Raw genomic sequence first — 15,471 nt, 5'->3', positions numbered from 1 at the left:
ACCTTTTCAATGGCTTACCGTCAACCAGCCCCACGTCCCATGTCCGAAGAGGAGCTATACAGCTAAAATAGCAGGCCACTGGGGCAGGCTACAATCTTGCAATGAAAAAGGACAATGGGGCTCCAATGATAAACAGAGATGTGTCTGTGAGAGAATGCTTTATGAAAAAACAATGCAGGCAGGCACACCAGCTGTACATGAGAGGGAACTTGGAAGCATGGAAGGAGGTGAACAACCAGCAGTATTTTCCTTCTGGAGATTGATGGTGGTGGTGGTGTGGCTATAATTACTGAAACTTTTTCAAAGTTTTTGCTCTAAATTCTGCATCTATTTGAAATGTACATTTGAAGTGTTTGTAACTTCTGATTTTTTTTCTAAGATATTTGTAATATGTGTTTCTTTGAACTAGGCTTCTCTTCTAGTGTGGGTTTTCTTGGAAGTAAATTTAGTTTCCCATCATTAATCAGCAAATGAGTTGTTTGTTTCCTACAGCTTCCTTGATTAAATGCAAGGACATTGGAATGATGAGTATCCCAGGAGAGAGGAGGAGTGGGAGAGAAGGAAGGAGGGAGAGAAAAAGTGAGGAAGGAAGGAGAAAACACAAAATAGTAGAATATGAAGTTGCTTGCTTTAAGAAATTCAAACCCAAGCCTACAAAAGGAGAAATGTCTGCTGTTTTCTCCCACTTTGTGGTCACGGAAGAGCTGAGTCGGCTGTCATCTAACTGGCAGGAAGAGACCTAAGCTCAGAAGAAACTCACGTGAAGAGGGTTAGTTTGTTGGTCCACAGGGGAAAGTTAGTAGCCAGGGAATGCACTGAGAGGGTCCAGACTCTGGGGTGCTTCACTCAACCTTACGCAAGTTGTGAAAGTTCTGCATGGTCCTTCCTATGGCTTCATCCATGGTGACCAGTGGCCGGTGGCCCATGACCTTTTTGGCTCTCACAGCTGTAATAGTGGAATGCACTGGCCAATGCGACTGGCATTGGTATGAAAGTGGGCTGGAGCTGGATGACAGGACTGATCGCCATCACCAGGAGGGAAAGCAGGGGGGCCAGGGAGCAGGCCACCCAGTAGGGGATGTGGTACTTGGGGCCTTATAATTGAGGCCTGTCAGGATGTGGGACAGGAATGTCCAGAAAGAGGTGACTTCATGGTTGATGATGTGAAGTACCTTCTCACTAAGCCACATCTCAGGAGAGGTACTCTGCAGCCAAGATATGTCTGTGCACTGGGTTCTCCACGGAAGTGAGGACCACCAAGTTCTCTCCATTTCCAATCTCAAACTTCACCTTGCCTTTCCCAGCCATCTTGATGAGGATGGGGACCAACTGGGGGTCTCTTGGGCTGAAAATGCCATGACGGCAGGTGGCCATGGCTAAGAAATGCCTCTCAGAATTGTTGATGCCCAGGACTGCTCTCTCCTGTAAGATTTGGTCTCTGTGTAGTGGTCTGCGGGTTTCATGGGGCAAGGGAGATCTTCAGTTCCATTTTTGATGTTGACACCCTCAAAGATGACACTGGTACTTCTGGTTAAAATGAGTTTTGAACCCCAGCCTCTGTGCAAGTTTCAATGGCATTCTTCGTGCCAACGCAATTCACTCTATAAAAGAGTTTTTGTTGGTACTGGTTGGTGGGGGTCACACACATTGGACAACTGTCCTATACCTTTAAGAGTTGGGTACAAATCCTATTAGCTACAGGGGTCGCCCAGAAAGAACTGCACCCAGGGATTGTGAAACCCTTGCTGCATATCAAATACATTGATAGAGTAGCTGGCTAGAAACTGCTCCACCGCGTGCTGCCCCAGGAATCCAGAGCCTCCTATCACTGTGCACTTATTGGCCCTTCAAATAATGGTTATTCACTTCCCAGTCTCCCACCCATGGGAGCTCCTCTGGCCAGCCTCACAGTGCTTTCAGCTTGCACCCAAAGACCTCCAGCTGCCAGTGCCACCCTTTACTCTGATGCAGTCATTTTGATGTCAAGGACCTTATTTTTCCATAAACAATTAACTTGTTAATTAATTATATTTTTCCAGAATAGAAATGTCTTTATTAGCTTGTTCTTCTGACATTGAACCTAATGCACCTTCATTTAAGCTATTAAATACAATTTTTAAATAAAAATTTTAATGAAGAAGATTATAATTACCCACAATCCAAGAGTAATCGTTTTCAATATATTTGCAGAATGTCTTTCTAGTTTCTGTTGTTTTTCTCTTTCTCCCCTTCTTTTCCTGCCCCATCCCTTTCTCTTTCCCTCCTCTTCAGCTTCTAAAACAAAAATAACCTTCATAGGTTGCATTTTTTTAGGACTTTCATTTTTCACTTACTATAGTTTGGACACATCCAAAAGCCAACTACATAATCATTTTTAATTTCCACAAAGTATTTTTTATTGTATGTATCTAGACTATGTATCTAAATCCTGTTGATGACCATTTAAGCTAATGTTATTTTGCACTACTCTAAACAACTCAGGTATACAAATCCTTGCACCCTTTCCTTATAATATGTCTGATTATTTAGGTTAAATTTTCAGAAGTGACATTTATAGGTCAAAGTATCTACACATTAAATAACATGATGCCTACAACTGTCCTCCAAAATGTTGCACCTGGCATTGGGGTGCTATCATTTTTACTATCATTTTTATTATGTCTTTTTGTTTTTTATTATCAATTTTTTATTTGCCAATCTTATTTTCAGAAAAAACTAATTTAATTTGCACTTATTGAATGGCTAGTGAAGTTGTATATTACTCATATTTTAATGACTATTTTTTAAAATGATGTCATAATTATGTCCTACACATTCTCATTATCTATTTTCTCTCTTTTTTCTCTCTCTCTCTTTTTAATTTTATATTTCTCTATTTGACTTAAAAGATTTATTACAATAATCTTTTGTCCTATGCACACAATAATTTTCTCTATTTGAAGTCTACCTTTCAATTGCTTATTTTATTATATAACCTAAAATATTTCTCTTAATGATATCTGTATTGGTTTCATGTTTTAGAAAATTCACCCTTCACCATGATTTAAAAAATAGTAACCTAAAACATTCTTATAGAGCCCTGAAAAACCATAATACATGTAGTTTAAGTCAGATGCCTGGACAGAATTCCCTCTCATGGGAGCACTTGTCTTTACTAGTATCTTTTTCCTTCCCAAATGTAATTTACCTTTTTTTCTTTAAATGGAACAAGCAGATCATATAACAAATACGATGGCAAAATAATTAGTAAATTTCAAATACATTTGGAAATATTGAGTAAGATATAGGGAGGCATTAGTTTTATAGCTTTCTTCCTTCTTCTCTTCCTTCCTTCCTTCCTTCCTTCCTTCCTTCCTTCCTTCCTGCATGTTTATTGAGTGCTAATTTAATGCCATAGGCCCAATTCAAGATTTCAGAGTTATAACAAGAACAAGTAAATTGAATAAAAGACTAGACTAGAATTTTGCAAAGACAACCTAAGAGAATCATGGATAGCTCACAAAAAGAAAGACGTATGTAGTATGAACACAGTTCCAGGCTATGAGTCAAATGTGCTCAATGGTGACATTTTTGTTTTTCAATAGAAATGCTCCCATTCAATTTGATGAGAGAAAACATAATATTTCTTAGTCAATTCATATAAACTTAGTCAATTTGAGATAAAAAAAAATGAATTTAGGTTCTTCCTCAATTTTGCATTTTTGGGGGAGACATTTTTCCTGGATCTACCAAAAATATCATCATATCTGAAGGAGTGGGAGGCACCCAGTCACTGATATTGACATCTTTCCCATTAGCTTGTGCTGAGAGACCTCTCATCTGATTCATTCTCCATGGCCACCAATGCATGTCTTTGTAACCACTGCAAATCTTTTTCAGCCAACCAGCTTTGGGTGTCGCACCTGGACACTCCCAGCCAAGGAGCATAGAAAGGTCTGAGGGATTGCGTGCTCCTTATGTCCTATCAGAGCATATGAGGACTCTCCTGACACTGCCTCAGATTGCTTCCTGACATGCAAGAAACATGTCTCCTCCTGAAGCATCAGTGAGATCAATCTACCCCTCATGTGTGCATACATGGTGAACTTAACGATAGGTAGGGCAAGATTCAGTGCTCCTTCAATGACTCACTCTCTGACTCTTCTGAATTCTTCCCAACTTGCAGTTTCAAGTGCCTGGAGATATCACTTACTGATCAATTATTTATTCACTCTATGCCTATATTGATAGCAAGAACTTGGCTTTTGATGCTGTAAAGATCTAGCTTCTTGTGACTTAAAAAGCTAAAGAATCTGCCAAAAGTTTGATTTTTAAACTTTTTATACCAAAGCTAAACATTCATTCTTTCTATCTTCATTTCTGCAGTTATGATGGTTACCTAAAAGAGACCAGCCTGCCCAAGCCTGATCTTTTTCTGGTTCTTTTTATTCTGTTTCACTCTTTTTCTCTGTTTACTCTCTTTTTACTTCACACACACACACACACACACACACACACACACACACACACATTATAAATGGACAAACTAAATCATATATAATATCCTCCCTCAAAGATCTTAGGCTTGATAACAGGAAGAGCTTAGGTAACACTTAAGTGTTGTGTAAAATCTTTCACTATAAAGAGATACCAAGAGTAAAGAATTTATAAAATTTAATATGCTTTATACTCATTTTCAAGATTAACATATCTTGGGGAGATATTTACAGTGAATTCCTTATATGTTTTGCTTGTTATTTATACTCACAGTTATTTATACTCACAAAATTTTAATTCTGTAAAACATGCCTTGTAGATTTTGCTTCATTAGTTATTAAGTGGGAAAGAAAAGTCAACCAAAGAATGAAACATAGTGTTCCAGCCTCTAGACATGAAAAAAATGGGAAGGAAGGACTAAAATCTTTTTAGGAAGGGCGTTTTCTTTATCTTTTTATATTTTTCCTATTCCCTTTCATCATCCTGCTTTCACATCTCCTGCAATTAAGCATCAGCAAATTAAATATACTCAACCAGTTTGCAGTTCTGCCCTTTGAAGATGCTCTTAGTAAGATTTTTTTCTGTGTATACAAATGTACTAAAATTAATAAATGCAGAATATATAAAAAAGCGTATGATGAATTGTTGTCAACTTGTCCAGTTTATATAGAAATGTACCTTTCTTTGTTGCATTTAATGATTGACTTTCTAGGTTAATGTAACTGTAGGTGATAAAATGCCAGAGAGATTAGTATTGGATCACATTTGAGATTTTGTTTTGGTATTTACCCACAAAATATTTATTGAGCCCCCACTATGTGCCAGGTACAGCTGTAAGTGCTTGGGATACTTCAATGAACAAAAGGCACACAAATTTCTACAAATCCTGGTCTTCCTCAAGCTTACATTCTAAGGGAGACAGACAATCAGTATCAACAACCAGTCAATTCTATGTAATTGGAGGGGATAAGTCCTATCAAAAGAGCAGAGCAGGGTAAAGGGGGACAGAAGTTCAGAAGTGGAAAGAAGGTTGAAATTTAATATGAATATGCAAAACATATTTGCAATTATATATACAGCATTTGCAATTGCATACATAGTATATGCAATTGTACACACACACATGCACATATGTATATGTATGTGTATATATATATATATATATATATATATATATATACATACGTGAAACAAGCAAATGTTTTTGCCATCTTTGCTTCAGAAGGATCACATTTGAGTTTAAATGTTAGAATTAGATTTAAGTCCACCACCTCCTGTTACTGCTTTATCCCAAATCCAGTTGTGTTGTTCCAACCCTAAATTCTCCATTTGATCCAATATCCTACAGCACTCACACTAAATATTTTAATATCAGTGCTTCCTTAAAAGTCTTGGACAATCAGTAAGAATCTCATTGTAGGAGAAACACGCAGGAGGTTAAGCCTTGGGTTCCTCCTTCCTGTAATTTATGGTAGTGTAATCTTGGTGAAGTAATCAGCTCACTGCAATTTGTTATTTCAAAGCTATTAATGTTACCCACACCTATAATGAAAAAGTCAAGAATTTTTATTTGAAGCATACTTAAGTGTCTTGGAAAGAATAATTGATTAGTATGTTCATCCCAAATAGAATATCTACAACTTTTTAAAATATTCTCTTTTTAAATCATTGAAATGTTGCTAAGAAAACATAGGAACAGCTTTTGAGTACAGTATTAAATTTAGAGCAAGTTCATGCAAAAGTGGTGATTTAGACATGACTTTTGGCATAATTATCACTGAAAAATTCTATAAAGCAAATAGTACAGAATAACTTTAAATATATAAGTCCTGAAAATGCAATTACCCACCGAAAAAGGTGCAAATTAGAACTTCTGTGTATGTTACTCTTTCTTTTGGGATATGGTTGTGATTCTACAATCCTATGTGACATGGCTTCTTACTTGCCTATTTGGTTTTATCTTAGCACTCTATTTTTTATTCCTTTAACCCTAGAAATTTAGAGGCAAAGCCTTATAATATATATTTACAGTATATGCATGCAAAAATGCTTTTCAAAGAGTATGCTTTTCAGATTTTTAATGGAAAAGAAGCTGCAGGTAACTTATTAATTTATTCATCAAGTATTCATTTTACATGTTTATTGAGCTCCTAACTTGTTCTATGGGTTCTGGGTAAGGTGATAGGGTGTCATTTTGACATAGGTAGAACATCTTAGTATTGGAGTAATAAGTGAAGAATTACTAGGTAAAGTGAAAGTTAACTTTTGTTGTGTTCCCAGCTTTTTAAAAAAACTTCCCTGCCTTTATTTGGAGATATGGAAAGAGAGAGAACATTTTAGCAGAGCTGTAGAGATCAATATTATTTTATTTTTGGAAAATAGTGAACCCTGTCTTAATGGAACCTGTATGTTTTATCTTGAAATCTCTTATTGCCATTTCCATACATTCCAGAGAGTTGTTCAGACTGACAGCTGGGGTATCTGGGAAAATGGCTAACTTACACATATCATCTCCCCAATCAATTCTGCGAAACTCTGTTCTTTATACATTTGCCTATTGTAGGCACATGTTTTAAATTAAAAGTAAAAGTAATGATATTTTCACCAGAAAGATGTACATAAGTGGCAGCAAAAAGTCTAAATAAATGGCGTGAGAAGACTTGCCAGGAGGAACTCCCTCGAAGAGGTGAATATTGAGTTTGTGATTAACAGAGAGAAGAAAAAAGATGCCGCAGAATTGCCTATGAACCAGCACGGTAATAACAATTTCTAGCTCCTTATGTGTGCTCATATGGACATCACACCTACCTCTAGAAGAGCTACTATCCTGTTTTCATCACATTCGTTTTAAATGCTTATGTTCCCCTCCTAGTCTACAGGAAAGAAGCCTACAGGGAAGGAAGCATGCTCTACTCATTTTCAAAAAATGAAGGCATAGATGAACAAATGATTGTATGTGTGTGATTAGTTTGCTAAAGAGAGAAGAAAAGCCGACCTTGACAACCATTTATAGTGATGGCTTCTTTGAAACAAAGCTGGCTTAGGTGGATGTGTCAGATTCATATCCTGGAAAGTCAACTGTGAGGTGGAATTTGTTGAGAAGGGTGATTTTTAGGGGCAGCCCTTGGGATCCACAGTTGTGAAAGAAAGGCACTCAGGCAGGAGTGGGAAGAAGGAGATGCTGAGAATGCAATTCCAATCATAGCCTCTGCCAAACCCATGGAGAGAGCTCTGGAGCTAGAATGACCTTTCAGCTTTATAGGCCAACTTGATCAGGACTCTGTATGCCTTTGTTGATGAGCCATTGGGTGTTGGGAAGCCTGGGAAGGGGGCATAACCTCTGCAGTGACTCTGTGCGATAAGGCAATCTCTGATGTTCCTGGAAGTTGAGAGCTGTCTACTGTCAGCACTCTGTAACTGGGGCAACTTCAATGATGTACTCCTTCATCGGTAGGGATCTGGGTGGTGTATTACAGTGTCGATTGCAGTGGGGTGAAACTAAATTATAACGACTCTGGCAAGTCAGAAAGAAGGATTATCAATGGTGAACAGGTGTCTTTTTTTTTTTTTTAAGGCATAATAGCGCCATAAAGTTCATTCCATTACTAGTATGCTGGATGCACAGGACTGGGTGGAGAGATCAAAGCTGAGGGAGTTAGTTTAGAAAGTTGTTTGAGTGATTCTGTCGTGAGGCAACGAGGGCTGAGGCCCTGGTAAAAACTAAAAACCACGGAGATAGCCTGAATTGAAACTGGTGCCTGAATGAATTGAGGGGTTGGAGAGGTCCGCCCCAGAAACTTTTGAGCTTCTATGTTTCAGACACTCTGTGCATATTTTGCACTTAATATGAGGTACACATTATTATAATGTTATTATATAGCACAACAAATAGATACTTTGAAAGTTTAGATGCATTGTCTGAGTCTTTCCGGACTGGGACGAAGACTAGATTTGTCTGACTGTAGAGACTGTACATTTTTACACCTAATCACTGATAGGATAGAGCATGCATTTCATCTTTGAAGTGCAGATTGGCTAGAGGATGTGGAAATATGATGATAAAAGAAAATGACACGTGAAATCAAGACCCGTGTCGAGCTCTGCAATGAGCGTGGAACTTGCCTAAGATTCTCTATCTCCCTCTCTCTCTGCCCCTCCCTGACTTGTGCACACACACACTCTCTCAAAATAAATAAAAAAACATTTAAAAAAAGAAAATGAAAGGCAAATATTCCGATTTGCATTAGTGAGGAATGAGGATTTCGAAAAAGATACAAAAGTTTATCAGGTAAGAGAATAACACCCTCATTATGCACTGGAACTATGCTTTAAAGAAAATATACTTAAGTCTCTATGAAAACTCTGTGGGACAGATATTATTATAATCTTCATTCTACACATAAGGAAACTGGATCTTAGGAAAATCAAATAAACTGCTTGACCTCAAGCAGTTAGTTAATGGTGGAACTAGATGTTTTTACATCAAGATTGCCTGACTTTATTTATTTTTTTAAAATTTTTTTTCAACGTTTATTTATTTTTGGGACAGAGAGAGACAGAGCATGAACGGGGGAGGGGCAGAGAGAGAGGGAGACACAGAAACGGAAGCAGGCTCCAGGCTCTGAGCCATCAGCCCAGAGCCTGACGCGGGGCTTGAACTCACGGACCGAGAGTTCGCAAGATCGTGACCTGAGCCGAAGTCGGACGCTCAACCGACTGAGCCACCCAGGCGCCCCTAGATTGCCTGACTTTAAAGCCACCAAACATCATATTAAAATTTGCCTCCTTATCAACAGGGCGTATTTTTCTGTTAAGTCATTTAAACAATTGCTAATCTACATCCTCCCCTTTTGAATATTCACCAGTAACGTTGCTAATCTTGCTTTTTAAAAATTTGCGTCTGGCTAATTATTTTATGAAATGGTCACCTTTAAAGTCGCCACCAAATCTTCATATAGGATATAAATGTATGTGTAAGTTGCTTATATTCAGTCAGATTGAGATGTGCTGTGTTAGCTGTCTAAGGCAGCCATGACAGAGTACCTACCACGGACTGGGTGGCTCAAAACAATAGAAATTTATTTTCTACCAGTTCTAGGAGCTGGAAGTCTCAAGTCAAGATGTTGGTAGAACGATGCTGGCTCTGAAATATATACAGGAATCATCCCTTGCCTCTTTCTAGCTTCTGGTGGTTTGCTGGCAATCCTGGATGTTTCTTGGCTTATCCATGTGTCACTCCAGTCCTCTGTTTCACGTGGTCTTCTCTCTGTGTCTCCATCTTCAAGGGGCCATCTTATATGTACAACAGTGATGTTATACTGAAGGCCCACTCTACTCCAGCATGACTTCATCTTAATTAGTTACATCTGCAATAACTTTCTTTCTTTCTTTCTTTCTTTCTTTCTTTCTTTCTTTCTTTCTTTCTTTCTTTCTTTCTTTCTTTTTCTTCCTTCCTTCCTTCCTTCCTTCCTTCCTTCCTTCCTTCCTTCCTTTTGAGAGACAGAGAGAGAGAATGTGTGTACACAAGCAAGGGACGGGCAGAGAGAGAGAATCCAAAGCAGGCTTCAGGCTCTGAGCTGTCAGCACAGAGCCTGATGTGGGGCTTGAACTCACAAGCTGTGAAATCATGAGCTGAGTCAAAGTCAGATGATCAACCAACTGAGCCACCCAGGTGCCCCCCCTCGCCCCATAAATTTACATTCTTAGGTGCTGGGGAATATGACTTTAATATATCCTTTTGGGGAACACACAGTTCAGCTTATAATACTAGCATACACAAAAGCAACCTGTGTGATCAAAATAATTTTGTTTTGTACCATGTTTGTAAAAAAAAAATAGATGAAGCTTTGCTAGGCATATTCCATTATAGCATTCTTTATTTAATCTATCTGTACAAATTAGAATCGGATAGATATCAAATTATTCCTAATGGACCAGAATCTAACACTTTATCTCTTCTTGTATGGAATTCCAACTGATATTATTGAGTGTGCTCTTGTGGGGAGCAAACAACTTTACTGATATTACTTATGATTTTGTTATTCCCCGTGGGTTGCATTTTCTTTTTGCTCATTTAGATAAGTTCCCCTGGAACACAGAGTTGAAACTTGTAGGGTAGGCTTGGGGAATTTGTTCTTCCTAAAGTGCTTTATTCTAATTATATTTTTTATTACTCATATTGTAAATGAGACAGGCTGAAGAGGCATTGCCATACTAATTTTTTTTCAGCTTTTGTCATTTGAATTACTCTCCTTCCATATGCATCTAATTATAAGAGTTTCTTAGATGTAGATATCAAAGAATTTTAATATTTAATTTGCCCCTAGGAATACGATGAGCAAGGTCTTATGTTTATTAAATTGATCTTAGGGCAGGCAGCCCCAAAGTCAGATGCTATGATGCATGATTTGTATTTAGATATCATTAAACCCACGTATAAATTATGTGATTATTTCATACGTCTGTAACATGGAAATTAGATCTCTTACTTGTCAAACGTAATTACCTATTTCTGGGTTTCAGCCTTATTTACCTTTCTGCACATCTTACAACTTCTTCTCTCAAACTCTTTTATTTCTGGTGCCCACCATATACTCACTTGTACTTTATACACTTTAGCATCCTCTTCTGCCTTGTCATCTACTGTCTACCCCAATGAATTTGTATTTATTATAACATACAATCTTTTTATCCTAATGATTTTGTATGTACTGCAAAATTGTTGCATATCCATATACCAGTGTTGCCCAAATCTACTTCTGTAGCTTTGATATCACCAAGTCTTTGACCTCAGTTGCCTCCTGGATATACCCTGGATGTTTATATGTATTTTTGAGTGTAAAATGCATCATATTCATTATCTTTTCTGCAAAACTACTTTAGTAGTAAAGTAGGTATCATTGCTTCCTCAGATGGCATTGTTTCCATGTAATTTTGCAAATCCTCCCCCAAAACACAAAGTATATTTGCCCCCTTGGATTCTGGGCTAGGTAATAAAGTAACTTGGTGTGGCCAATGGGAGGCTAAAAGCAAGAGCTTTTTCAGCATGTAGGGACTGAAATGTGCTTGAACATATGCTTTGGCACTTTTATTATTTCTGTGAGAATACCATGCCCTGGCTAGCTTGCTGGTCCAACGAGGTTGTGAGAATCATGTAGAAAAGCCACTCCAGGGACCTTTGTTTGAAGTAGCACTACCCAAACTCAGTAGTTCCACTGACATGTGAGTGAATTCAACTGGCAAAAGTAGAGGGAACCTGGTAAGATGTGTGAGAAGTAAATTATTGTTTTGGTATCTCGCTGATTTTTGTGGTTGTTATAAAGCAAAAGTCATCTGATGCAAAAAGTGGTACTTGAAGTGGAATGCTGATAAAAAAACTAAAATATGGGGCACTGATTTTAAGCCTGGATGGCAAGAGAAAGAAGCTGATATAGGAGGCTTAGAAAATGATAGCCCATATGATGCTGTCATTAAATGTTTGTAAAAAGTGCCCTTTTTGATTCTTGGGAAGACTGATATCACATGTAATAATTTGTAGATTTGGATAAGATGGACTCCAGGCAGAGTGCAGAATGAGAGATCTAACTTCATTTAGGTGGATGTGATCAGGTAATGAAAGTGAGACATGAGCTCAGTAAAGGACTATCCAGTTAGTAAACAGAATGAAGGGGCAATAGAGAGTTTCCACAATGCACTGGTTTATAAAACTCTTTAAAATTCTTCAGGCTCTCTAACCCTGCAAACCAGTAAAATATTATCAAATTAAGATAGATGCAGTTTGGGGGCAAAGAAAAAATCAAGGGCCTTTAAGATGTAGCTTAGGGATGTAGACCCTAAGGAGTAGTCCTCCTGTGCTTTCCTAAACTATTTAAAAGATTTAGGGTGATACCTAGTATGTCTTGCAGAGAATAAAAGGGCCTCTAGAAAGCGTAGCCCTGCAGATTCCTAATGGGCCATACTACTCAAAGCACCCAAAGGTCTGTGGCCTTAGAAATACGGTTCATGGAAACAGAATACATGATAAAACCCACACATTTGTTCTTTTGTAAATGTAGTTGACTGGGATCAAGTAAATAAAACACCTGGATTTGGGGATGCTTGGCTAAAGTACCACTAGCCAGGGCTAAAAAGGACTGAAGCTGTTTAATATCTAAAATAACTTTTGGGTTCCCAATTTTGCAGGCAGAAATTAGTCAAAGGAAAGAGGGCACATCCTTTAACAACCTCCTTAGAACTGGAGAAAGATGATGACAAAAGACTAATCCCCTTAGGTGGCTGAGAACCACTCCCAGGAAGCAGAACTGGGACCTAATCAAAGAACATTTTTGACTTCCAGAGGACAGAGGCATGGAAACACTTGCATAGCAGGAATTCTGAGTTGCCGAGGAGTAGTGACTTCTGTGAACTTCTTTTTTCCTTCAAATGGGAGTGTGTTTTAGAGAGTTATCTGGTTTCTATTCCCAAAACTATGTGATGTATGCATGAGGTCAAAAAATTTACTTGTATGTTTTCTTCTCTCTCTCTCTCTTTAAATTTATAGGTCTCTAAATCAAGAGAATACATGTTTAGACTTGATATACTTTACCAGATCCAAGAATTTAAGCCTGATATTATGATTCGTTAAGACTTTCAAGGATTTTTTGATAGAGTGGGGATGAGTTTTTTTTTGTTTGTTTGTTTTTTTGTTTTGTTTTTTTTTTTTGGCATGTGGGATAAGTGTGTGTTATTATGGCTGAAAGGACATCTCTCAGGTATACTTTGAGGAAGAGACAGAGAACATTTGTTAGGCATCTTCAAGTTCTGAAGGTAGCATATTGTGTACTTGAGAGTATTACTCCAACTAATTTACCCAGTGACATGGAAGGCTGAGAACTAGCTCCCAGTATGGCTCTGAGGCAGATCCAAAGTGTGTTGCAAGGAGCTCTGTCTCTTGAGTCACAGATATAGGAAGCCTTTTTGTATGTGTGGTGGGAAAAGATGTCATGCAAGCTGTAATAGAAAAGTTATAACAAATACTTTCTAGAGAAAGTCCCCATGCCATCTGTAGCACCACTCATAAAGCATAAAGCATTCTGTTGTTTTGTTAAGAACTAATATTGATGAACTGTGTAACCATGAGACACCAAGCATCTATGCCATCAGAGATATCCATCATGGGTAAAATGAATCAAATCATAAATTTAGGTAGGCTCAGTAGCAATCCCCTGTTAGATAAAAGTGATATGTCTAGGATAAGCATGATCAATGTCAAAGGCACAGGAAGATGGGGTGCCTGGGTGGCTCAGCTGGTTGAGTGTCCAACTCTTGATTTCGGACCAGGTTCTGATCTCACAGTTCGTGAGTTCAAGCCCCACATCAGGGTCCGTGCTGACATTGCAGTGCCTGCTTGGGATTCTCTCTCTCAGCCTCTCTCTCTGTCCCTCCTCCACTAGTCTGTGTGCATGCATGCTCTCTTTTTCACAAAATAAATAAATAAGCTTAAACAAAAAAAGGTACAAGAAGTTGCATTAGCAGATGGGCCAGGCCTTAACTATAGTCATCCACCACAGTTACATGCTGCGTATCTGCCTATCTTCATCTTATACCCATGCCAAAATGGAGTGAGTTCTCTTATAACAAGCTGACAGAAATGGGAAAAAATCAAGGCTGGTTCATAGATATGTCAGTTTGGTGTGTTGGGGCTAACTGAAAATGGAATGCTGATGCACAATACTCATACTTAGAAGTGGCTCTGAACAATGATGCAGAAGGAGAATCTGTACAAAAGTTTCCACACTATGCACGTAGTCATCAACATGGTGGAGCAAGAGATGTGCCTAAAGCAAGAATGTAGACAGATTAGTCAGGGGACTGGAGGATAAAGTTTGGAAGATAAGGGTAAGGAGGGCTGTGAAGAGGTGTGTGGATGGACAGATAGGAGTAGGTACAAAGTGTGTAAGGTTTTTGTATCACTCATATAAATGAGTGCCTTGTAGAATTGATACACCTTTACCAATAGAAGAAGCACTAAGTAACCAAATAGATAAAATTACACAGCACAGCATAGTTAGCTATTGGCAAACCATTGCTGGCAAATTAAACAAATGGACGCAGTAACCATGATGACAGGGACGAGGGCTATACGTAAACCGGAAAGCCTGGATCACCTCATGAAGACTGCTACTCCTCGCTGCTGACTATCCCAACTGCCAGCAACAGAGACCAGTGGTAAGCCCCTGATATGGCACCATCTTAAGAAGGCCAATTTGGTGGCAATATATTCTCTTGAACCCCTTCTACCCTGAAAGCAATTCCTCTTTAAAAAAAAAACACGTTTATTTATTTATTTTGAGACAAATAGAGCACCAGCAGGAGAGGGGCAGAGAGAGAGAGAGGGTGAGACAGAATCCCAAGCAGACCCCACACCCACAACGCAGAGCCCCACAGGGGGCTCCATCCCACAAACTGTGAGATCATGACCTGAGCTGAGACCAAGAGCCGGATGCTTAAGCGACAGAGCCACCTAGGCACCCCTGAAATCAATTGCTCTTGATTGAGATTCACACATTGTCTTAGTCTGTTTGGGATGCTATAGTAAAATAAAAACGACTGGGTAATTTTTAAACAATAGGACTTTATTTCTCACAGTTCTGGAAATTGGAAGTCCAAGATTGGGATGACAGTATGGTCAGGTACTGGTGACGGTCCTCTTCTGTGCTGCAGACTGTGACTTCTTGCTGTGTCCTCATATGGGAAAGGATTGAACTAGGTCTCTAGGACCTCTTCTATAAGGTCACTAATTCCATTCATGATGGCTTTAAGGACCTAAGCACTTCTCAAAGGCCCCACCTCCTAATACCATCACGTTGATATTTCAACATATGAATTGGGGGGAACATGAACATTTATAAAACACATTCCAAGTATGCATTTTCCTTTGCTTCCTGAACTTTGAGGACTTACAAAGACTTTCAGCCATTAACACTGAATGCTTCACAGCATCATCTCAAACTAAGG

At 38.6% G+C, this 15,471-nt stretch overlaps 1 pseudogene; it reads right to left on the bottom strand.

The window, feature by feature from the left end:
• Positions 1-795: 795 nt before the first annotated feature.
• The window catches only part of LOC122469998, a 95,863-nt pseudogene continuing 81,187 nt past the window's right edge, over positions 796-15,471 (bottom strand).

This window comes from Prionailurus bengalensis, chromosome D3 (genome assembly GCF_016509475.1).
Source record: "Prionailurus bengalensis isolate Pbe53 chromosome D3, Fcat_Pben_1.1_paternal_pri, whole genome shotgun sequence".
Classification (NCBI taxonomy): Eukaryota; Metazoa; Chordata; class Mammalia; order Carnivora; family Felidae; genus Prionailurus; species Prionailurus bengalensis.
Note: the sequence above shows the minus strand (reverse complement) of the source record. Positions and strands in the feature narration are given on the sequence as shown.